The sequence below is a fragment of the Artemia sp. Qi Xiang Cuo genome, unplaced genomic scaffold (assembly GCF_049724085.1).
Source record: "Artemia sp. Qi Xiang Cuo unplaced genomic scaffold, ASM4972408v1 HiC_scaffold_3018, whole genome shotgun sequence".
NCBI lineage: Eukaryota > Metazoa > Arthropoda > Branchiopoda > Anostraca > Artemiidae > Artemia > Artemia sp. Qi Xiang Cuo.
The window spans coordinates 1-25,756 of NW_028300413.1; positions in this window are offsets into that span (position 1 = coordinate 1).

Consider the following 25,756-nt stretch of genomic DNA (forward strand, 5'->3'; position numbering starts at 1 on the left):
TTTGGAAAACCTATGTACGGATGATTTCCCGTGAAACTTGTGGCAATTCACCTCCTGGAAATTCGCTCCCCATGGAAAATTCTCCTTGTGGAAAATCCCCTGCAGTGAACTCAAAATTTGGTACTTACGTGTTACCCCCGACAACACTCAAGGAATGAAGTTAAGTTAATCCTAATCTAATATCCTAAAACATGATGAAAATATAATACTTTATTAACAACAATATTCAAACGCTCCGAAAAGAGACACACATAGCCCAAAGAGACACACACGACCCCTAACTCTCCAAAACATCACTTGTGTATTATACAGTGCATAACCACCCCATCTCCTCCAATTCGCAAATCCCATTACTCCTTTTTTTGCAAATGTTAATCAAATGTTTCCGATTCGTTGTTAGGTATTTTTCAAATTTATAACAAATTATCTCAGTTAACAGCTCCTTTGGGGTTACCTTAACTGTTATTCAGTTTAATCCTTTTTTTCTCCACTGATACAATCAATCACTAATTAATATCATTCACTGTCTAAGTAAATTAAGTTATCTCCTGCCCTACAGAAATGAGGGGATAAACCAAATTTTTTGTCTGCTTTTCAAAATAATCGTATTTGTAAATCTGTCATTTAACACTAAGAAGTAAATTGAGTAATCCCTTTTCGCAATAATAATAGACATAGCAGCGATTAAACCTCATTGTCAGCGACAATTTAATCAGATCAGAGTTGTTCAAATGGAATATCTTTTCGCAAATTGAGTTGGTTTCTATTTCATCGACAAAATATATGAATTCCTTTTATTCAAATCACCTATCAATTCAGATAGCTATGGCTAAGTTTGCTAAAAGACCAGTTATTTTCTTGCGAAAACACACAAAATCAGAAAAAATAACTGAACCCCCCATGTAACTGAACCCCTGTATAACCGAAACCCCGTACAACTTAACCCCCCATGTAACTGAACCCCTGTATAACCGAAACCCTGTACATCTGAACCTCCGTGCTACTCAACCCCATTTAACTAATCCCCGTGTAACTTAATCCGCATGTACCTGAACCCTCATGCAACTCAACTCCCTCAAAACACTTTTCAGCCATTTCTTGTTATTTTTTTTTATTTATAAACTATTTAAAATTGACAGCACTGTGCAAACAAAAACAATTTTTGGTCATTTGTTGTTAAAATTATCCAATCGCTAATTACCCCTTTTTTTCTCCACCTTCAAATGTTCCTTTAGTCATTGCTCAGTTAACACTAAGATGTAAAGAAAACTATTCCTTTTATTCAAATCCTAATCACCAATCAAGTTATACTTGTTCCTCTTGGCAAAGGTGTAATGACATGTTTACCTACCAGAAAAACCGGAAGGAACATAAAGTCGTAGAATTCAAAAGATGGACTATACTCGTATCGAAAGAGTTGTCTTAGAAACTTCGAAAAGGGCTCATTAGATTAGAAATTGAAAGGGCTAGTGCCCTTTTTAATAGTCGAAAGTGATTGGAGGGCAACTAACACCCCTCCCACGCCCACCATTTCCCCAAACACATCCAATTAAAATTTTGAGAAAGCCATTTTGTTCAACATTGTTGAAAGGTCCGGAATTTATGTCTTTAAGGATGACAACCCCCCAATAGCCCTCAGGGCAAGGGTTATAAGTTATGCCCTGGGGGTACGTTAATATCGCATAAATGATCGCATAAATTTTGGAAGGAGCTCTTTGGATTGGTAATCAGAAGTTCTAGTACCCTTTTTAATATTCAGGGTGATCAAAGGGTGGACCCCCCCCCACACCTTGGATTTTCCTGAAATGCAATTGAAAGAAATTTTGAGATGTCCAGTTGTTGTCACAGAAACTTCGAAAAAGGCTCATTCAGTTGGAAATTCAAAGGGCTAGTGCCCTTCTTAATAGTCGAAAGTGATTGGATGGCAACTAACACCCCTCCCACGCCCACCATTTCCCCAAACATATACAATAAAAATTTAAGATTGTCATTTTGTTCCTCGTAGTTGAAAAGTCCAGAAACTATGTCTTTGAAGATGAAACCCCCTCCCCCCAAAGCCCTCGGGGCAAAGGTTGTAAACCATGCCCTGGGGGGCATATAAGGTTTATATAGAAAGGGTGGTCGCATAAACTTTGGAGGTGGCTCATTGTATTGGTAATCATAAGTTCTAGTATCCCTTTTAAGATTCAAAGTGATCAGTCGGCGGATACCCCTCCCCCCCAAACACACACCTTTTATTTTCCCAAAATGCATCTGATAGAAATTTTTAGATGACCATTTTTTGTTGTAGAAACTTCCAGAAGGCTCATTCGATTGGGAATTGGAAGATCTCTTTTAATAGTCAAAAGTGATTGTAGGGCAACACGCCTCCCCCCACGTCCATCTATTCACAAAAGACATCGAATCATAATTTTGAGATAGGCATTTTGTTCAGCGTAGCTCAAAGGTCTCGAAATTATGTCTTTGAGGATGACGCCCTCCCTTCAGAGTCCTCAGCGCAAGGATTATAAGTTATTTCTCGAGGGCATATAAGGTCCTTATTGAAAGCGTGGTCGTATAAACTCCGGATGGGGCTCTTTGGATTGAAAATCAGATGTTCTAGTTCTCTTTTCAAGAGTCAAAGTGATCGGGGGCACCCGCTCCCCTCCCCCTACGTTGTATTTTCCATAAATGCATCCGATAAAAATTTTGAGATAGCCATTTGTTCAAAAATAGTCCAAAGATCTTATAATAAGGCCTTTGGGGTGGACAGAATCCTCTAAAGTCTGGGGATAAGGGTTGTATGTTATGTCCCAGGGGCATATAAGGTTCTTATGGAAAGGATGTTCGTGTGAACTTGGAAGAGGTTCATTGGATTTGAAATATATAGTTCTAGTTCCCTTTTAAGAGTCAAACATGATGGATAGCAAAAATGAGTCATATTGTGAAAATGAGTAGTTTCACACTATTACACCTTTAAGGAGCTGACAGTGATGTTGCGAAGACAAGGGCCCCCAATGTAGCAGTTGAAATTGGAAAGGATTCCAGACTAACATTTGAGTGAGATGAGATGTTTGGCATATACGTTATATCATTCAGTAAATTTAAGTCAGATGAACAATTATGCTTTGCCGCAAAAGTGAATATAATGTATTTACCACGACTACAGCATGGATTGAATGCTATTATGAAGCACATTGAGGAAAATGGGTTGACACACCTAACGCAAAGAGAGTGAAAAAATATATTCTTTTATTACATTTCTGACAATAAAAATGTTGTTTTTATAATGTTTTTTTTTGATTAGACACTCTAGATGCTCGTTTACTCCGCCTTCTCTCTCTCTATGGTGGGTGGTGGTGATGTCCAAGAGGTATTGAGATTGTGCACAAAGTAGAAACTTGCAATTGTTATTTTAGTCTATAGTTGGTTGTGGGAGTATAAAGAATAATTGGATTTGAGAAACAGAAGATCTTACAGAATTTAGTCAAACATCAAAAGATGATTTTAAATCATTTTCTGAAAATACTAGCACGCCAAGTGGAAATGAGTCGACAAGAGTTATGAGCGGGGGAGTCAAGCGAAGACGTCTTAATATCAATGCATCCCCCTTACCATCACCTGTTAGTATGCAAATGGGCAGTGGACACTTCACTACGTGTTTATGTTCAAAATGATTGAAGCATTGAAACATGTCTATGAGAATATTGGTGCAGTGGAAAGTTTAAGTTCACCCACTTGACTTGAAAAGAATCGGGCGGCAGAGTATCTACAGAATGAATCAAGTTACACTCTACATCGTAATCGTAGAGTTCGTGGTAATCACTATCGAAAAACTGAAGCCTTTTTCCCATTATAAATACTACAAGCAGATCTTTTGACTCTGGACGAGATTCAAGGACGTCACAATCACCCCTACAAGTACATTCTACTTGAAATCAGTGTTTTTAGTCGCTATGCATATGCCGTTCCACTGCAGTCAAAGAGCGGCGAAGAAGTTGCTAATGCTCTTGAAATCATCCTTGAACAGGATTGCTATAAGAAGATTCAAACGGATCAGGGTAGTGAATTTGTTAATCCCCATGTAAATAAAGTTCTACTGAAATATAATACAACCCTCTATCATAGTCATATTCCAAAAAAGGCAGCATTGGCCAAATGGTTGATAAGAACTATTCGACTTTTAATTTCTATATATTGCACTTTAAAAAATACTGCTGCTTTTATTCATGATTTGGATAAAATCATGTTGATTTATAATCAACGTCCACATCGATCCCTGTCCAACTCAACCCCAACAGAAGTTCAACATGATGTCAATACATTTGACACTTTTCTAAAACAATATGCCAATGGTGGTGGTGGTGGTGTTGGTAATGAGAAGAAAAAGAACAAATTCTATGTTGGTGATACTGTTCGAATAAATGAAACTACTAATGTTTTTGAAAAAGGTAATTACTTATGGTCCTCTGAACTTTTTAAAATCTCCAAACTCTTGGACACTACACCCATAACGTATCGTCTACGTGAGATGAAAGATGATGCGATTCTTGGAGGCTTTTATGATTATGAATTGCAAAAATTTAAAAACACCGGAATCTATCAGATTGAAAAGATATTAAAGACTCGTACTCGCAGGGGCATGAAAGAGTTGCTTGTTCGTTGGCTAGGATACAACTCTGATCTTGATTCTTGGATCAGTGCTGAAGATATTGACAATACCCAATGATTTTTATGTAACGTTTATGTCCAATGTCTCAGATCCTGTCTACAATGATTTGAATAAAGCAAGTAATTTGCGAACGAAACTCTCACCCACCATCAAATTCGATGACGGAAAGTATGAAGTTGCTCTTGTCGACTGCATTTTCAAAAATACCTATGATTGCCTGAGAAAGGATTGTGTGTATGAGATAAAAGTTATACCATTTGATTGGTCACTCTTTGTCGAGTATGAATGGGTTGAATTACTTAAATTTAGTAAATATCCCCATTGCACATTGAGATATAAAGAATATGGTACTATGACGGATTTGTGTCGTGCAATCAATAGAAAAATCTCATATCGTGGGAATCGTTAATTCCATTTTAATTGTTCTATTGAACACGATCGGATTTACTTTACATCACCCTTTGACACTGAAATGATTCATCTCAATGATAATATGAGAGATATTTTGGCTTTAAACAGAATTTGATCAATGGGGAAAACGCAGGCACTGTTAGTGGGATGGATCAAGTTATTTTAGCTGATTATCCACCAGGTTTTGCCTCGGACCCTTGCATATTTCTTTATGCATCCTTTGTGGAATCATCGAGAGTTGGTAATTCAAATTTTCTCCTCCTACGTTTTCTTGAACGAAAAACAAGCCATGAACATGTTCGTCACTATAATATAAAGCATCTTCAGTATGTTCCTGTAAACACTTCGTATTTGCAACTCTGTCAGTTAACACTAAGGAGTGAATTAGGTGATACTCTAGCAATAACAAAAGGTTTAGCCGTGATTACATGTCATTTTCGACCCATTCGGCAACAACAAAATGGCTAATAGAAAAAATCTATTTGTATGTCCTGATATTGATTGCTATGTTACTGCTCTCCAACTACGACCATTGGGTCATGGAATGGACTATTATAAAGGCCGCTCATCAATGTCGGGCTATGGTCTTGGCAGTTGGTTTGTTAAACTGTTTCGCTCTGCAATACCACTGGCTAAAAAATATATTGCGCCGGTTGCTGCAGATTTTGCATCCTCTGCGCTACACGATTGGGGGGATGGTAAAGATTTTAAAGAAAGTGTTTCACAAAATCTCAGGTCCAGCGCACGATCCCTTGGCGAGCGATTGAAATCACGACAAAGTGGAAAAGGTTTTAAAAGGAGGAGAAACATCTCTTCACTCATCAGTCTCTACTCAGGTCAGAAGCGAAAGACATCATCAATCTTGTCAAAGAAAAGTAAGAATAAGAAAACGAAGCCAAGAAGAAAAATTGTTAGATCGATAAGGGATTTCTTTTCCTAGATGGCATATCTACCCCACAAGGAATCTCATCCCACTGTCACCACTTCTCTAAATCTTTTCAATGCAGAAAGCGTGGATGTCAGTGTAAAACACGGGTACTATGAGCAATTCTATCCACAGCAACCCCTCTCTGAAAACATACATTTTCAAATTTATTCCAATGAAGACTACTTCATAGATTTATCATCCACATTTATCGATTTAAAAGTTGTGGTGAGGAAAAAGTCTGACAATTTACCTTCCTCCAATGTCGATGGACTATCCTATGAAAAAGGTATACTACACAATTTATTTAAACAAATATGTGTCTACATAAATGGAACATTGGTGAGCACTAGCAACAATCTATCAAACTATGCTAGTTACGTACAATTTATGTTGATGACTCCAATGGCCTATAAGAAATTGAGAGGTCTGTCAATGGGCTATGACAATAGATCAAATGTTGATACTGACGGTGAACTCACTTGGGCAGTGAGCAAGAAGCATCATTTAGTTTGTAGACTCAATCATGAAATATTCAATATATCACAATGGATTGCCCCCAATGTTAAAATTAATACAAAGTTACAACCTGCACCGTCCAATTTGTTATTCAGAAAAACACTTGATGCAGCACCCAATGCCAATGTCAATCTCACCTCGGCAGTACTTCGTGTGCGAAAACAACATGTTATGAGTTCTGTTGCTTTGGCAATTGAAAAACTAAGAGCCTCTGGAAATAATATCAAACTTGTCGTTCCTCACATAATCGCCAATCAACGTCATATTGCCACTGGATCAAGTACCTACACCGATTCTTCATTTATTAATGGTGAAACTCCTTCGAAACTTGCCTCGGCTTTTGTAAAAAGTACCAGTGCCATAGGATCGTGGACAAGTTCACCACATGAATTTGAATTATTTGGGTTTTTCTTTCTTGTATGTAAAGTAAATGGAGTTCCTCTCTACAATTTGTCCTTTGATAAATCCTATAGGACCCTATATGAGTTGACAATGCAATCCCAAGATCGAGATTCTCAACTATATGAAAATGGTATAACCGATGCAATGTTCGCAAAAAGTCATTGTATAATTCTTCTGGACTTGTCTGGTACTCAGGATATGAACAATGTCCGAACGGGTACTGTACGTTTAGAGTGTACCTTTGACAAACCGTTGACAGAGTGTAACGTTAATCTCACTCAATCAATTTAAAACCTATTGGGAAATTACCCCCGACGGTAGTGTTCTTTTAAACTTGGCACCATGAACACCAATCAAATAATCGATGTATTTAACATAGATCCTTTTATGTACAAATACAAATCATACTGTATACCCTCAGGTTCTTTTGATTATATTCATATTGTTAATAAAACCATTGTCATTGTTAATAGTAGTCATTCAACTTTGCAGATGGGTAATTGGCTCAACATCTATCAAACAGTTAATAATATATAATTTTTTGATCCTCTTGGTCTACAATATGCATTCTACAAACCACACATCAAAAACTACCTTGAAGGAAGTGGGAAAACAATTATTCAAAATCGGATGTGATTGCAAGATTTATCAACCAAAAGCTGTGGTTTTCATGCATTACTTTATTTCATTTTTCGATTTCGTGACTATACTTTCAGTGAATTTCTCAACATTTATGTACAGGTCCACGTTTGAATGACTTTCTAGTAGAAAATACCCTCTCATAACTATATAACATTGATTTCAGTACCCTAAGAATAAAGTGGTTTAAAAATGTATGTGAATTTGTTTATTAATAAAATATATATGCACTATAAAAAAGTCTTTTGTCTTCATTTGTTTAGATTGCTTCTTCTTCATAGTCATTTAGATTGTCATCATCATAGTCATCGTCGTCGACAACGATTAGTGGTGGCAGATCATTGGGATTCAACTTGTACTGATCCTGTTGTGCAAAGTCAGGGTCATATTTTCCACAATATATTGTAACTTCATTTTTATTAAATCTTCTTGTGAAGTCAATGATATTATTACGATTCATATTGAAAAATTCACCTGTTTCTATCTGATTATTTGAAGTAATGTCGCACACAATATTCTCATATGAAGAATCACTTTCTGTCACAGCCAAATAAAAATCGCTTGGTTTATAATCATTACTGGCATTGACCTCACAATGATGACGCAGGAACCATACTCTCTTCATGTTCTTACAGTTGAAACGTGCTCCAAATTCTTCTTCCCAAAATAATTTAAATTCACGACGATACCAATCCCTTAGAAATAAGCTGAAGTCACGTTTAGGGTTTTTTCCAATCATACCAGGGTAAGTATTTTCCCACTGGTCACACTTTTCATAATGACAATTGGAGCATAGATATCCATTAGGATGAGAGTCACAATCCTCTTCAAAACAAGTATTACAGTCCTTAGTTTGTACAGCATACCCTTTATACAATTTACAAGGATTGCATAGTCTACACTTTTCATTATAGTCATCAACTGTAGTACAGTTCTCACATGATGACAAGCTGCCCAATGTATATAATCATAGTGAACATGTATGATACATTTTTTTCGATGTTGTCCATCTTACTGCCAAAAAGAAACTGACTCAAAATCAATAAAAAAAAACATTATCTTCTAGGAGGAGGTGGAGGTTGTGAATTAGTGGAGTTTCTTTACAAAAACTTATTTCCTATTGTTTTAAAGAAGGAATTTCTATGTGGTGGTTAAAAGCAGAATCACAATGTCATTTTGCTTCGTTTCAATTAATATATCAATAAATTGGGTAAATGCATTTGATTCACAATGCATAAACTTCATACAATAGTCCAAAGATGGAGAATCAGTTGCCATTATACTATTAAGCATTTCTAGAGAAAATATTTTCCGTTGAAGAGATAATTCCAAAAAGCAAGTCCGTATCCAGGGGGGGGAGGGTTACCCGGTTTGAACCCCCCCCCCCCAAATTTTTGACCGACTCGAAAATAAGTAAAAAATTAGTAAAATCTAGGTAAAAATCAGTAAAATTAGTCGAAAACTAAGTCAAAAATTAGTAAACCCCCCCCAAAAAAAGTCAAAAATTAGTAAAACCCCCCTGAACAAAAATCCTGGATACGGCCCTGCCAAAAAGTCATCATCTAACACTAAACATTTTTCCAATTAGACTAGATTCCGTAAGATCTTCTGTTTCTCAAATCCAATCATTCTTGATACTCCCACTACCAACTATAGACTAAAATAACAATTGCAAGTTTTTACTTTGTCCACAATCTCAATACCTCTTGGACACCACCACCCACCATAGAGAGAGAGAAGGCGGAGTAAACGATCATCTAGAGTGTCTAATCAAAAAAAAACATTATAAAAACAACATTTTTATTGTCAGAAATGTAATAAAAGAATATATTTTCACTCTCTTTGCGTTAGGTGAGTCAACCCATTTTCCTCAATGTGCTTCATAATAGCATTCAATCCATGCTGTAATCGTGATAAATACATTATATTCACTTTTGCGTTAAAGCATAATTGTTCATCTGACTTAAATTTACTCAATGATATAACGCATTAGCCAAACATCTCATCCCACTCAAATGTTAGTCAGAAATCCTTTCCAATTTCAACTGCTACATTGGGGGCCCTTGTCTTCACAACATCACTGTCAGCTCCTTCGAGGTGTAATAGTATGAAACTACTCATTTTCACAATATTTGAACGTTTATTTTTTCAATTTGAAATAATGTAAACTAATCAAATTCAACTTATTGACTGAGATACTAACTCGGTATCGGTCTTTTTATATCCACGCTCAATGTCAGAGTAAAAGCGTCAACTCCTATAATCATGCTACAATGAAGAATCATGTCTAACATTAAAACATCCTTAACAGCCTGAAAAACTATTAAAAACCATATATCCATACAATAAAACATCCATACAAAAAAAAATTAAATAAAACACCAACCATATAACAATACCAGGAAAAAAACCCATCAATGCATGAAAACAGTCATGAGTTTTAACAGAAACATGATTTTTAACACCAGTACAATGAACAATAAAAATCCCTAAACATAAAACATCCATAAACATAAAACATCCATATACCAGTCTTCTCTCTTTAATTGATACAGTAATGTCCCACCTGCCCACTCTCTATCATTATAGCTACAGTAATACCCTATTACCCCTCTCTCTATCATTATAGCTACCCTACTTATATACAAAGATAAGAGAGAGAGAGAGAGAAAGAGAGAAGATACAATTTTTCTTACGTAATCACGGAGAGAGGCGATTGGTTCCATGACTGCATCAGCTTCTCGAATTGGAACTATAGCTTTCATGTTGGGTGTGGCAGTTGACCAGTTGTGGCATCTTGTTGTGGATGTTGGATGTGGCAGTTGACCAGTTGACAGTTGGTTGGCGTATGATGGATCCAGAAGGTATTAGCAGATTGTTGTGGTTGTTTGATATGGCAGCTGGACAGTTGGCTACTGGTTGGTTTATGGTGTATGTTGATGAGCTTAGTGGTTTCGACCATATTGTGTAACAGGTGGTCTGTTCGAAATGACCACTGGAGTCGTTTCACCCCACTGTGTCTTCTTAACGGGTAGGGGGAACTCTGGAAAATACTAAAAAAAAAAATAGTTTGTTTTTCATGAAAAAATATTGAATGAGAACCATCAGTCCTCATCAATAGTATGCACAAGAATATGTTTTAAAATTGAAATCAAAAGTGTCAATCTATTTTTGATATGATTTAGAGATGTAAAAAAAAAGTTGAAAAAAAAGTGGTCACTACAAACATTATTTTTCTAATAGTATAAGTTGCGACAAACATATCTATATCATTCCTATTTTGAAGTTGGAAAATATTAAATGTGAATTTTTTGTGTTTTAAGTATTTCATGACATTCTAAGAGATGTAAAAAAAGTTAAAAAAAACTGCCAAACAAAAGTTGGGGGTGGGGCTGGGGGAGGGGGGAGGGGGTGAGAGGGGAGAGGGGGGTTGGAGGTGGGGGTAGGAGAGGGGGTTGGAGAGAAGGTGAAGGGGGGGGGCTGGAGGGCTGTGGCATAGTGGGAGTTGGGAACTTTGGGCCAGAATCAAAATAAGTATGATTTGCCTCATGTACTAGGCTCGCAAGCCATTTAAATGCGGTGTTTACATACTTTTTTTGTTTTGATATTGCTCTTTACCAACCTTTGAAGATGCAGATTCAAAAATATTTAACAATTCGTTAACTATAATGGGGACTGTATAAACCACCCAATAAATTATATTAGAATTAATTTCTTTACCTACTAAGAATATAAATGAATAACTTACTTCTTGCGTGTAGCCTTCATCAATATTCCTTTTGTTAGAATGCATGGTTGTATTTCAAATGCCAATTTTGAACTGAGAAAATAACTCGTTGTCAGAGTTTTTAAACCCATGTTCAAGGTCAAACATAAGAAAACACGCCTAAATTAATTACTTAACAGACAGCATTTCATAGCCATTCACTTCATTCAACAATACCATGAAAACATCCATCGATGTATGCATGATATGTCATAAAAAAAACACGCCTAACGCATTGCCGTATAATCTCGTAATAACCAAGCTCGTTTACCCTTACCATGACTCAATCAGAAACATGGAATTTAATTACGAAATCACTGTTTCGTGAACAACATGAATTTTCAAGGTAATCTGATTATTATTAGATCATAAAAAAAAACTGGCAAAGACATGACAGTTTTAGGCGTGGTGATTTTTTTATGATACACGTTAATGCCCTGTTGGAATGAGTGCCCCGTTGAATGGTATGGGTACTGCCCGCTTATATATATTAATATAAAAAGGGTACTGTCCGCTACCTTTAATTAACACTATAAGGAGGTACTGTGCGCTTGTATGGTACGGGTACTGTCCGCTTCCTCTAATTAACAATATAAGGGGGTCCTGTGCGCTTCCTTATGTTATAGCTATATGGGGGGACACCCCTCCTGTAAGCATTGTAGCTACACTACTTATAGAGGTGGTATTTTGGTTATATTAGGTTAGGCATTTGATATGTTGCGTTCTGGTTGGCTTGCTTTCCATAATTTTCTTCTGAAGTTTCCATAATTTTGTTAATAAAGGATTTTATTTTCAACATATTTTGGTATATATCATTAGGATTAACCTAACTTCACTTCTTCGGTGGGTTCCAGTTATTTAGCAAGTACCCTTTTTTTCCAAAACCAGCCAATGTTCTGCACACACATGAAGTCTTTCTTCAATTTTTGCAATGCAAATACCAAGAAAAAAGCAATGTTCTTTGAAAATACCAAAAAAGATAATTTTTCAAAATCTAAGGGGAGAGGCAACTAAAAAAGTATCTCCCCTCCTTTGATTGACACCACTGTCCTTGTGTGAGGGGTGGCAAAAAGTCTGAGAGAGTGATAAGGGAGAAAATTAAAGTTCGTTATTGGGAAAGAAATAACCGAGCACCACCTAGTGTTAACCATCAAAATTATTAAGTTAATTATGTTCTGTTTTTCTTTACTTACACTTAGCTTTGCCTTAAGCCGAAGAAAGAAAGAACAATTTATACCAAAAGTGTACAATATCCAAAATTGCATGTTTTTTTTTTTGTACACAGAAAACTAAGAACAATTTACACACAGAAAGATCCACACACAGACCTTTCCAAAAAAAACTATAATCGATAAATTAGGCAGAAGAAAGATATGCCTACTTTCGGAAAATTTCATGAGGGATCCAAATGAAGTTTAATTTACCTTTAATTAATATCGAGGTTTTGATAAACCTAAATTATGGTTGTTTTAAATGTTCCTAGTCTTGTTGGATGCATTCTAATTCATGTGTGTAGTTCGACTCTGATGGTTTGATACACGAGCGGTGACTTTTTCGAAGCTTTTGTATCTTTAGCCTACTTTATAATAATAAGAATAACTTACTGTTACATAATAATAACAGTTATATTCAGATCGTCTGGAAAAATTTGTTCATCATTTGAACAGTTTGTGTCAAATTCCAGCTTTACCCACCCTCGCATCGCTAATAAACCTTGTATTGAAATATTAATATGTTGTATTGAAATATTAATGGCACAAACGTAGAGGCTATTTTTCGACTTTCTACACCTTTTAAGAATCTCAAGAAAAGCTATTGTTATTAAGTTGTTATTAAACTGAAATTTAATTATTGTTATTCAATTGAAAGAAGTGTTATCTTATGAAATCATGACCTAAACGAGAAATATCATATAAATAAGTTTGTGTGCCCCTTCCCCTCTTTTTACGATGAATCTTAACTTCTACTTCAATGGAATAAATGCACATTTTTAAACAATTTCTTCCTTTGCCATGGACAACGGGGCGAACGCTTTGAATGGCAACGCATAAATAAAAAATTTGTAAATCACAAACTGGCTAGGGCTGCAACTGAGAAATCTCCAGATTGCGAATATCCCAAGGCTATGAAAGAACTTCCCAAGACAGTAAATATAGTTGTGTATTTGTGTATATACTTATAATTTTTTTTGGAGGGGGGATATTACCCCGCCAATTAAAAACCTAACCGATTTTGCTGTCTTAAATATAAAATCGTAAGTCAGTAAACAGGACAAAAAGGTAAATTCCACATGATTGGCTCTCTGGATGAAATTCCAAGGCGAATGAAATTCCAAAACTATTCGTTCGATAAGACCGAACGATTAGTTTTAAAGTAGCAGAATTTTGGACAAGTAGTCCCTCTGTTTGTTTGTGTTTTACCTTTAAACAAGTGGTGTAATTTCGTCAAAATCCTGGTGAGGGGGGAATGCTGGAATCGACTTACCGAAGTCAAGTGAAAAAGAGCCATATAGTACCATAAAGGCAAATGCATACAAAAGAAAACTGGTCTGTTTCTTTGGATGCTTTAATTATGAAGGCCTATCATAGTTTAAAGTTTTTGAAGACACTAAACGTCAGCTTGGGCAAACTTGGGGTTTGGGGTGCACTTTCACTCCCCTATTAGCAAATTTCCGGGCCTCCCCCAGGCCATTCAACGTGTCCCCAGGTGGCAATAGGGGAACGCTCTACAGATATGTAGGGTACCTCTATAGGAGGCACGGACAAAAGGGGGACCTTATCCCTGGGGGTCCATAATAGAAACTGGGGCACCCATCGCCCGGGGTCACAAATACAGGCGGAGGAGGAAGAAGGCCCATCAAATGTACACTCAAAAGGACCCACTGGTTTGTCCACAAGTCCCGTGAGTTGCAAACCTTCTCCCAGTAATAGGTTAAATTGCACGGTGATGCAGAACACCATCGCGGGAAGATCCTCTATAGGAGGACAACTGTGGCAGGGCGTAAGATCTAGATCTATGGACAACGGCCTCTGCAAAGGGCTGCATCGACCTTTTTGGGGTACCTGCAAGACTGGGGACCTTGCGGTCAACTCTATTTCCACTTGAGGAGTGGTGCCCCTTAGGAAATTATAGCCTACTAAACGACACAGCATTCGCACGTGATTCTGAATAATGGGCAATTCTAATGGGCTCAGCATGTTTTGATGGGCGTCCTCGGGCTGAAAAAACCTCATAATAGTTGATGTATCTATGTTGGGCTACCATCTTATATTAGAATAGTATGTGTAGGAATGAATATATAATTAGTAAGAAGTTATAGGTTTGAGAATGTTTGTGAAGGTGTTCGACTCTTGTTGATAGAAGAGCATCGCCAAGTGCTGAAAACCATGGTGTGACCAAGATGGGCCCAGGATTGCAAACAGCCTCCATTCATGGAGGTCCCAGGGACTTCTTGCTGTCCGGTTCTAAGCCGGCTTAAGCACTTCGGTGTAGACTTGAGAAGCTATGTGATCCCCGTCCTGCACTGGTATCCGGGATTATTGCTTTTCCTGAGGTGAAAATAATTTCAATGATTTAAAGAACATGAAAATTGGAACTTAGAATGTTACAACATTAAAAAATGACTATCGTATCGACATTTTGACTGACGGATTCAGACGATTCGAACTGGATTTATTAGGAATTTCAGAAACTCATATCCCAAGGGTAGGACGCATGAAATTAGGTGATCTAGAATTTGTTTACTCAGGCAGGAAGGATGGGTTGCATAGACAGGGAGTGGGGCTCATGATGAATAAGGAAGCTGCTAGGCCTTGTTTAGGCTGGGAAGGTATTAATAATACAATACTAATTGCTCATTTTATGACTAAAAAGTTCAGGGTATCAGTTATAGTAGTATATGCCCCTGTAGAACCGACTGACGGCGATACTAGTGACTCAGATGAATTTTACTTACAGTTACAGGAGAAAAAAGACAGGGTCACAGGTAGAAATACAATGTTATTACTAGGAACTTTTAACGCCCAGGTTGGTAGAAATAGGGATAGATGGTATCCCAGCCTAGTAAAATTTCGTGTAGGAAAAGAAAACAGTAATGGATACAGACTTTTGCAATTTTGTAGGTATAAAAATCTAGTTATAACCAATACGGTGTTTGGTCATAAATTGGCTCATAAGTTAACATGGTATTAACGTGATGGTAAGACAGCAAACCTTATTGATTATTTGGAATAATTTTAGAAAATAATTTGTGAAGTTGCTGAAGGTGTATTAGGGAAGAAAGCTAGAACTGCAGCTAAGAATATTAGTGAAAAAGCTTTATGTTTAATAGAAAGGAGAAAGGAAAAAATACAGAGGAAAATGAAAAAGTTTGTGATACCTTGGATGTGAAGGAAGATTTGTTTTATGAGGAGCAATTATCAACAGTGTTAACTGGGTTAAAAAATAATAAAGTTTCAGGCCCAAATAGGGCGGTAAATGAGTTCCTCAAATATGGTGGCTCTGAGGTTAGAAATAAGTTACTGATAATTATTAATATTATTTTTTAAAAATAGGAAGTACCTAAAGATTTTATAAGAAAGATGATAAAAGTGAGTGTGGTAATTATCGAGGGATCAGTCTGGTTTCTGTAGGTAGTAAATTACTTAGTAATATGATACTGTTTAGACTGAGAGATGCCGTAGACAAAGTTTGAAGAGAAGAGCAGTGCGGTTTTAGAAAAGGTAGAGGATGTGTCGACCAAATTTTCACTCTTAGGCTAATAATTGAGAAGTGCCTGAGTTTTCAAACACCTTAGGTGCTCAGTTTTATAGATTATGAGCAAGCGTTTGATTCTGTTGATAGAAGAGCTTTAGTAAAGGTTTTATCCTTGTATGGTATACCAGACAAATACATTAAAGTGATTATTGTTATGTACGAGAATAACACTGCTGCAGTTAAGGTAGGAAATGAGGTTAGCAACTGGTTTTGTATTAAATCAGGAGTTAAGCAGGGTTGTGTTCTGTCTCCCTTTATATGGATTATTTTGAAGGACTTTGTTCTAAGGAGCACAGGAAAGACAATGGGAGATCACGGAATCAAATTGGGAGGAAAAAAAGTCTCCTGGACTTGGATTATGCTGATGATTTAAGCATCCTAGATGAAAGTGTGAGAAAAATGAATGAAGTTTTAAGAGGTTTTGCGAGTTCAGGGTGCTAGAATTGGTTTGAAAATGAATGTTAGGAAGACTAAGTCACTAAGGCTAGGAATAAGTGAAGATGAAAAGGTGACGTTGGGTAATGAAAAGATTGATCACGTGGGCAGCTTCACTTACCTTGGTAGTATTGTTAGTAAAGATGATGGGAGCAGTGAAGATGTTAAAAGTAGAATAGCCAAGGCTCAGGGTGTTTTTTCACAGTTATAAAAAGTCTGGAAGAATAGGAAGATAAGTCTGCAAACTAAGATTAGAATATTAGAAGCTACAGTGATGACAGCGGTCAAATATGACTCTAAAGCATGGACGCCCCGAAAAGTGGATGAAGATTTCCTAGATGTTTTCCAGAGAAACTGCGTAAGAATTGTTCTGGGTACCCAGCTGACAGACCGTATTTCAAATAATTGGCTATACAAAAAATGTGGTTCAATACTGCTCTTTAGGGCTTTAATGAAAGAAAGGTTGAGGTGGCTAGGGCACGTTGTGCGGATGAAGGATGACAGATTGCCGAAGATTGTTCTTTTCGACCAACCATCTAGGGCTAAACGGAAAGCAGGCCGTCTCCGTCTGGGGTGGGAGGACGTCATAAAGAAAGATTTAAAGGAAATGGGAACTTCGTAGGCGGGTGTAAAAAGGGAGGCTTCGAATAGATTGTGGTGGAGGAGGAGCGTGCGTAGCTTTGTTGGCCTTAGGTGGCTTGGTGCTTCGATGAGTTGTTAGTAGTAGTAATAGTAGTTAGCAAATTACGGCCCTGCTTTAAATCTTCAGGAATGCCACTAATCCCCGGAATGTATATATGCGCTTCAAATATATCAATGGATGAACATGATATTTTTCTGCTTCCAGTTTTAGACAGAAAAAATTATAAATAAAAAGAAAAAACAGGATAAATTATTATTTCTCCATTAACGAGAATCTCTTCTTTCACTTTTTTCTTCAAAATCAAACGCCACGAGAAACTCAAGATGGAAACTCAACTAAAGTCCCAATATAATATATATTCTCAAAAAAAAAAAAAAAAAAAATATCCAACAAATGCAATGTACTAATCCCCCAAAAGGCTCTATAGTCTGCAAAGAAGAAATGAGGATAAAAACTTCATACACCGAGCGCTGCTGAGTAAAAAACTAAGGTAATATTGTAAGAAACAATATGCAAAAATTAATTATATTCATCCTAATATGAAATATAAAGACTTGGAATCAATAAAAAATTAAATAAAAGCTAAATACGATAAGGAAATTGATCAAAATTTCATGTTTTTGAATGGTATTATATCCGGAGTATCTTTTGGTGGCTTCCCATGCAATTTTGTACGTAGGATGCCCCCAGTTCTTCCCGTACAAAATATTTTTTTCACGTGGGAAGTACTGGGGGGCAGTGGTAACAACCTTCTCGTGGTATCCCTGAGACAATAGCAGTTTCAGGCCTCCTAATTCAGAGGTGGCAAAGTATAACATAGGAGTATAAAAATACGAAATAAAAGGATTTAATATCATATGTCAGAAAAACGGGGGGGGGGGCAGCTTACCCTTTCCCAGCCCTAGAACCGCCACTGTCCTAGTAGTAGTATCCTATCTACAAGTCCACAGCTATCCACAAGTAGAGGACTACTACTGCTAATTTCAGTTTCCGCCCAGCCACTGACTACTCTCCGCAGCATTTGGCTATTATTTAGTACATTTTGTGGATATACTGCTAACCTTGGACAGACTGAGAGTAACTGGCGGTTTTTAAGGGGATAGATAGGACAAATGATTCTAGGTGGAGGCTAAGGGAAAGAATACAGTATATAAAACTTTGTGTCTGTGCCCAATGCCGCCGAAAAGTACAGTGGCCCAAAACTGTGTTATTCAAACAGGGGGACCTCCTATCACTTAACAAAATACCTCTCACGCTATCAATATGCACTGGCTTCCAAACCAGAAGGGAGGTTGAGGTGACATGCGGAAGGCTTACCGAGTATTCTCTCAATACAGATACTCGAAAGCTATCATCTTGATTTTCCACTACGGAACAGATGCCAGGGATCTGACGTCTAGCTGGATGTAATTTATTTCTTGGACGATATGGAAAATATAATTAATTTTAGTTTCTAAATCATGCACAATCCATCCCCGGGAGGCATGAGCTTTAATCCAGATGTTTTACTTGATGGTGATTCGTCTGAATCAGCAATTGTGGAAGTTGAAGTACTTCAAGCAGGAGGCAGAAGAGACTCAAAAGCAGCAGCCAATGATGGCTATTGAAACACACACCCTGAGGAGCAGCTCCCCCCTCCTCTACATACTAAATCTTGGCCATTGCGCGGAAAAAAAATCCATAAAGGAGCAATAGGAAGTGGGAGAAGGATGTCCTATTGTAAATACTGCTTTGGGGAATCGTGTACTGCCTGTCGCCGACAATAAACGAGCTGTTAGTGACCCTCCCTGTCATTTACAGGTCGAAGGATGGCTGTCAAGCTGGTCTGATAACTTATGGATGGGACTCTCTGAAGGATCGGGGCAAGCTATAGTGAGTGCCTGGACACTACCGACGAAGGCTCCTTTAACAAGGGAAAAGAAAGAGATAAGCAATTAGTATCGTCGATTCCCTCAAATTACGGGGCCAAAATGTATTTTACAAAATCTAAGGGCCCCAAATGAAAATATTGTAGATAAGCCCTCTATCAAAATTCCAACCCGAGGGGCTCTAGGTGTCCAGCGGACTAGGCTTGAGAATGGGGAGATTAACTCAGGTGTTGGTATAGGCACCAGGAACGTTATTAGTCAAAATGTTTTTTTTTTTGGGGGGGGGGGGGAGCAAGATATTTTACCGACTGGCTGGTCATTTTTACCGACCGTTTTTTTTTGTCAATAATAAGCATAATGCCTGTTTCGAATACAATACGTAAAATCATTGCACGAGTCGGTAAAACTGCTGCTTTTATTAACCAAGATTTAGACATCGGTACATATTATGTCACTATTTTAATGCTGTTTAATTAGCAAATTGGAAAATTGTGGCATCGTCTTTAAAATCCCGGCAGGAGTCGGTACAACTGCTGCGTTTACCGACCAAGCTAGAAATTTCTGTAGATGACATGTCAGTACTTTTGTGGTTTTTATTGAACCGAACAAAGAATTTTAGCGGCGTCGTAAAAATCGTGGCGCTAAGCGCCATGATTTTACCGAGTGATCAAAAACATTGGGGGAGAGCCCCCCCCCCTAACCCTCACCATACGTGAAGGCTCTGATAGGCACTATTAGCAACTGGTATTGAAAAGCAAAGAAAATCGGAAAGGAATAAGAAAAAGCCTTGCTTGCCGACTTTATTATAAGAAATTAATTAAAAAAAAAAATTAAACAAAACAAGTCTTTCAAAGAAAATTAAAGAGTAAAAAAAATTAAAAAATGAGCAAAAATAAAGTCAAATAATCATTCAAGCGTAAAGCTACCACAAATAACTATCAATTTATAAATGAAACTCAAAACGAACAGAAATTACAGTGAATAACCGAGCCGGAGTCAAAACGAGCAAAAATTAATGTTAATGGGACTGATAACGCCCATGTGCTCTCAAGATCAATGCATCCTTTATACTATACTTAAAATAAAATCGGTTTTAAATCTCTTAAACTTTTTTACTTTCAAAAAAAAAAAAAAAAAAATGATAATGGATTGTCGGTTCAATTGACATATACTGATATTTATTCCTTAAAGTTTTGATAAATTTTTATTTTTGAAAGTAAGATAACCTGATTTTCCCTCCTCAAAATGTCTTGAAAATTTCACATTCATGCTCTTAGGCACAGTTGCAATAGTAGTCACAGTAGTAGCATTGCCCTTACTAGTAATAGTATTGAATAGCGGTAGTACTAATAGCAGCAGTAATATTAATATATTGCCTTTTGATCAGTTGAACATCCCTTTCATCAAGTTTTGGAAGTTCAAACTTAATACAATTAGCCATTGCTGTGACATTGCTGATATGTCATTTTGATAACCTGTATGTTCATATACTTCTTGAAATTTTATCTCAATGCTCTTAGCCCTACAAGTAGTTGCAAAAAAATAGTAGTAGTAAATGTAGCAATAACAGTAGTATTAGCACTAGTGTGCACATATTGCCTTTTGGTGAGATGATCTTTCCCTTGAAGTATTCTCTGTAATAGTCCCCGAAGCCGCGCCACGCCGAAATGACGGTGGCGAATGTGTGATTCAGTATCGGCGGCGCCGCGCCGCCAGGTGCGCCTAAATTTTTTGGTGGCGTGCCACCGATTTTAGACCGGCGGCGCGCCCCCGCGCGCCGATTTTTATGATTAAAAATAATAATAAAAATTCCACATAACCCAGCACCGTAAACCTCGATTTTAGTAAGGATTTTTAAATGGTTGGCTAAAAACATACAAGAACAATATGACGAAACAGGAATTTCTTGGGCCGTGCGGAAAGTGTTTATATTTACCGTCGATCAGACCAAGTAGGATTCTCATTTTTAGCCACTAGACCCAGAGAATCCTATGTTCTGTTTATGTTTAATATCGCATTGTTCCTATAAAATCCCGTGTTTAGTCATTTCCTTCTTGTTAATGATTTGGGATATTTTGTGTATAACTTTAAAAGTTTGAAGTTCAAACATCTCCTGTTAATCAAATACATACGAAAAGGAAGTGAAAAAAAAAACAAAAACAAATAACAACATCGAAAAAACACTGTATACAAATCAGATACCATGGCTTAACAACACCAACAATTTTAAATCAGCGGTTACATCAGTAGAATGGGGGGTACCAGCGCGAACCCCCACCTCTGCTGCCATCTACAATTTAGTTTAATGCTGACGGGACATAATTTATTTAAGGATTATCGATCGAGTCTAATGGGGGTCAAGGTCGATTTATTTGCTGTTGTTTGGCCAGGTGTAATGACACTGGGGGTGATTTACATAATCGATGGGGGAATTATTGATTCACGAAGGGGGAATTAAGAAACAAACATGGCTCCATTGTTGTTTGGCTAGCCTAACCTGAGAAATTGATTTACATAATCGCTAGGGGGAATTATTGATTCACGAAGGGGGAATTAAGAAACAAACATGACTTCATTGTTTTTTGGCTAACCTAACCTGAGAAATTGATTTACATAATCACTAGGGGAAATTAGTGATTCACGAATGGGGAATTAAGAAAAAAACATGGCTTCATTGTTGTTTGGCTAGCTTAACCTGAGAAATTGATTTACATAATCGCTATGGGAAATTATTGATTCACGAAGGGGAAATTAAGAAATACTAAGGCTTCTTTAATCTTAGGTCTGTGGGATAAACGTTCTTTAGGTCAGAGAGAAAAATTAATATTCTATTTTTAAATAGGGCTTCATTGATCTTTAGTGTCAGGAATTAGAAATGACATCACTTGTTATCTTGGAATTATGCGGGAGTCTAAAGAGATAGAAATTCTATTTTTTAATACGGCTTCACTGAGTTTTAAGTCGGAGAGATAAATTGATATTCTAACGAAACCTTAATAGTTTAGCTAGGAACATTTATGAGATGAAGAGATTAACGTAGGAAAGGGTTTCCTAGAAATTTGAAATGTGAAAGCACAGAGATGCCAAAAAACAAAAGGAACACACAGAAATTACTTTTAGGGGATTATTTGGGCGAAACGGTTTTAGACAGCTTATGGAATTATTTCGGCGAAACCGTTAGAGACGTTGATTTAAAAGATGATTTAAAAGATGATTTTAGAAGAGGTTTTGAGTGTGGTCGTTATAATACACAAGTTCCATTGAACAGTGTTGTGAGGTCCCCATACCAAAACCCCAAAGGGCCCCGATCACCCTACCCCGATCCAAAGGGTTCCAATCCTCATACCTCGCTCCAGAAGGAACCCCCCGGTCCCCCAAGGTTTCCCCGGATCCCCCCCGGCCCCCCCAGACCCTCAAAGGCCCTCCCCGGGCCCCCAAAGGCGCACCGATCGCCCAAAAGATCACCTGGGTCCCGAAGGCCTTCACCCGGTCTCCACATGTCCCCCCGGCTCCCAACTGGCCCCCCAGGACCCCCAAAGGCCCTCCACCGGTCCCCAAAGGTCCCCCAGGCTCCCAAAGGCCCCCCTCCCCTCCCTCTCCCTCCCTCTCCTCCCCCTCCTCACCGTCCCCTCCCCCTCCTCCCAATCCCCCTCCCCTCCCCTCCCCTCCTCCCCTCCTCCCCTCCCCTCCTCCCCCTCCCCCTCCCTCCCCATTTTTTTAATATTTTTTATGCATTGAGACACAGAAGGGCACCCTCCCCCCGCCCCCCCCCCCAAAGGGCCCCCGACGCCCCACTTTTCTGAGCTGGATTTCTTAGCCTTTCATAGGTCTGTGTTGTCAGAAAATTATGATTTGGGATGTGTAGTTTGCTATTTGGACTTTTCAGAGCTGGATTTCTTAGCCTTTCGTAGGTGTTTGTTGTCTGAAACTTCTAGTTTGGGAATGAGTAGTTTGCTATTTCATACTTTTATGAGCTAGGCTTTTCTAGTATATCGTAGGTGAATGTTGTCAGAAAATTATGATTTGGGATATGTAAATTACTATTTCGGGCTTTTCTGAGCTAGATTTCTTAGTCCATCATAGGTGTTTGGTGTCTAAAACCTATTGTTTGGGATGAGTAGTTTGCTTTTTTTGACTTTTCTGAGCTAGGTTTCTTAGCCTTTCATAGGTGTGTGTTGTCAGAAACTTATGATTTGGGATATGTAAATTACTATTTTTGACTTTTATGAGTTAGGTTTCTTAGCCTTTCATAGGTGTTTGTTATCTGAAACCTATAGTTTGGGATGAGTAGTTTGCTTTTGGACTTTTCATAGCTGGATTTCTTAGCCTTTCATAGGTGTGTGTTGACTAAAACTTATGATTTGGGATATGTAAATTACTATTTCGGGCTTTTCTAATCTAGATTTCTTAGTCATTTGCTTTTGTGTGTTGTCAGAAACATATGATTTGTGATGTGTAGTTTTGGTTTTTGGAATTTTCAGAACTAGGATTCTTAGTCCTTCATAGGTGTTTGTTGGCTGAAACCTATAGTTTGGGATGAGTAGTTTGCTATTTCAGGCTTTTATGAGCTAAGGTTTCTTAGTATTTCGTAGGTGTGTGTTGTCTGAAACTTATGACTTGAGGTGTCTAATTTGCTATTTCAGAAATTTCTGAGCTAAGGTTTCATAGTATTTCGTAGGTGAATGTTGTCTGAAACTTATGATTTGTTATATGTTAATTACTATTTCGGGCTTTTCTGAGCTAGATTTCATAGTATTTCCTTGTTGTGTGTTGTCTGAAACCAATGATTTGGGATGGGTAGGAGGCATATTTTAAACTTTTCTGAGCTGGATGTCTTAGCCTTTCATAGGTATTGGTTTTCTGAAACCTGTGATTTGGGATGGTTAATTTGCTATTTTTGACTTTTCTGAGCTAGGTTTTTTAGCCTTTCATAGGTGTATGCTGTCAGAAAATTATGCTTTGGGATTTGTAGTTTGCTTTTTTGACTTTTCAGAGCTAGGTTTCTTAGTCCCTGATAGGTGTTTTTTGTCGGAAAACTATAGTTTGGGTTGAATAGTTTGCTATTTCAAGCTTTTCTGAGCTATGGTTTCTTAGTATTTCATAGGTGTGTGTTGTCTGAAACTTATGATTTGGGGTATGCAATTTGCTATTTCCGACTTTTCATAACCAGATTTCTTAGTCTTTCGTAGGCATGTGGTGTCTGAAACCTATCATTTGGGATGTCTGGGTTGCTATTTTTTGACTTTTCTTCGCTTGATTTTTTAGCATTTCGTAGGTGTGTGTTGACTGAAACCTATGATTTGAGAATGAGTGGTTTGCTATTTTTTACTTTTCTGAGCTAGATTTCTTAGCATTTCATAGGTGTGTGCTTTCAGAAAAATATGATTTGGGGGGTGTAGTTTTCCACTTAAGTTCTTTATTTCACAAAGACATAAAGAAATTTAAAGTTCAATTCTAAATTTTTCGGTGGGAGATAGAAAAAGTAATACCATACTTGTGAATATTTTCTCGAAGAGATTAAAATTTTCAAATACTGTTCCAAATTTTTCGCAGAAAATAAAAAAGTTCAAGTTCTCTTCGGAATTTTACCAAAGAACATAATTAAATTCTAATTTCTCCAGAGAAAAAAAAAATATTCCACTTCGGTTCTTTATTTCACAAAGACATAAAGAAATTTAAAGTTCTATTCGAAATTTTTCGGTGGAAGATATAAAAAGTGATACCATACTTGTGAATATTTTCCCGGAAGATAAAAAGTTCTAGTTCAATTTAAAATTTTCTCAACGAAGTCAAGGAAAGTTCAAGTTCTCTTCTGAATTTTCTCAATGAAAAAGAAATTAGTCATTGATCATTTCTATTTTTCCAAATAATATAAAAATTTTCCACTTTAGTTCAGATCTGTCTCGAAGAGATGAAAAATTTAAAATACTATTCCAAATTTTTCACAGAAGATAAAAAAGTTCAAGTTCTCTTCGGAATTTTACCAAAGAACACTATTCAATTCTAATTTCTCCAGAGAAAACAAAAATCTTCCACTTCAGTTCCTTATTTCAGAAAGACAAAGAAATTTAGAGTTCAATTCGAAATTTTTCGGTGGACGATAGAAAAAGTAATGCCATACTTGTGAATATTTTCACGGAAGATAAAAAGTTCTAGTTCAATTTTAAATTTTCTCAACGAAGTGAAGAAGAGTTCAAGTTCTCTACTGAAACTTAAGAAAGAACACAATTCAATTCTAATTTATCCAGAGAAAATAAAAATCTTCCTCTTCAGTTCTTTATTTGACAAAGACATAAAGAAATTTAGAGTTCATTTTTACATTTTTCAGTTGAGGATAGAAACATTAATGCCATTATTGTTAGTATTTTCACTTACGCTTATCATTTTCATTTAAATGCAAAATGTCATAAATGCAGCTAATAAGAATTGAAGTTTCCCACTTAAACTTATGAATGAAAGAAGGTCACTTATAATTTGTCAAGAGAAAATAAAATCATAAATTCAAATTATTCTTTGATGAACCACATAAAGAAAGTTAATTTTAAATTCAAAATTTTTCAGTGGAATATATAATAAGTAATACCATACTTGTGAATATTTTCCCGGAAGATAAAAAGTTCTAGTTCAATTTAAAATTTTCTGAACGAAGTGAAGAAGAATTCAAGTTCTCTTCTGAAATTTACCAAAGAACACAATTCAATTCTAATTTCTCCACAGAAAACAACAATCTTCCACTTCAGTT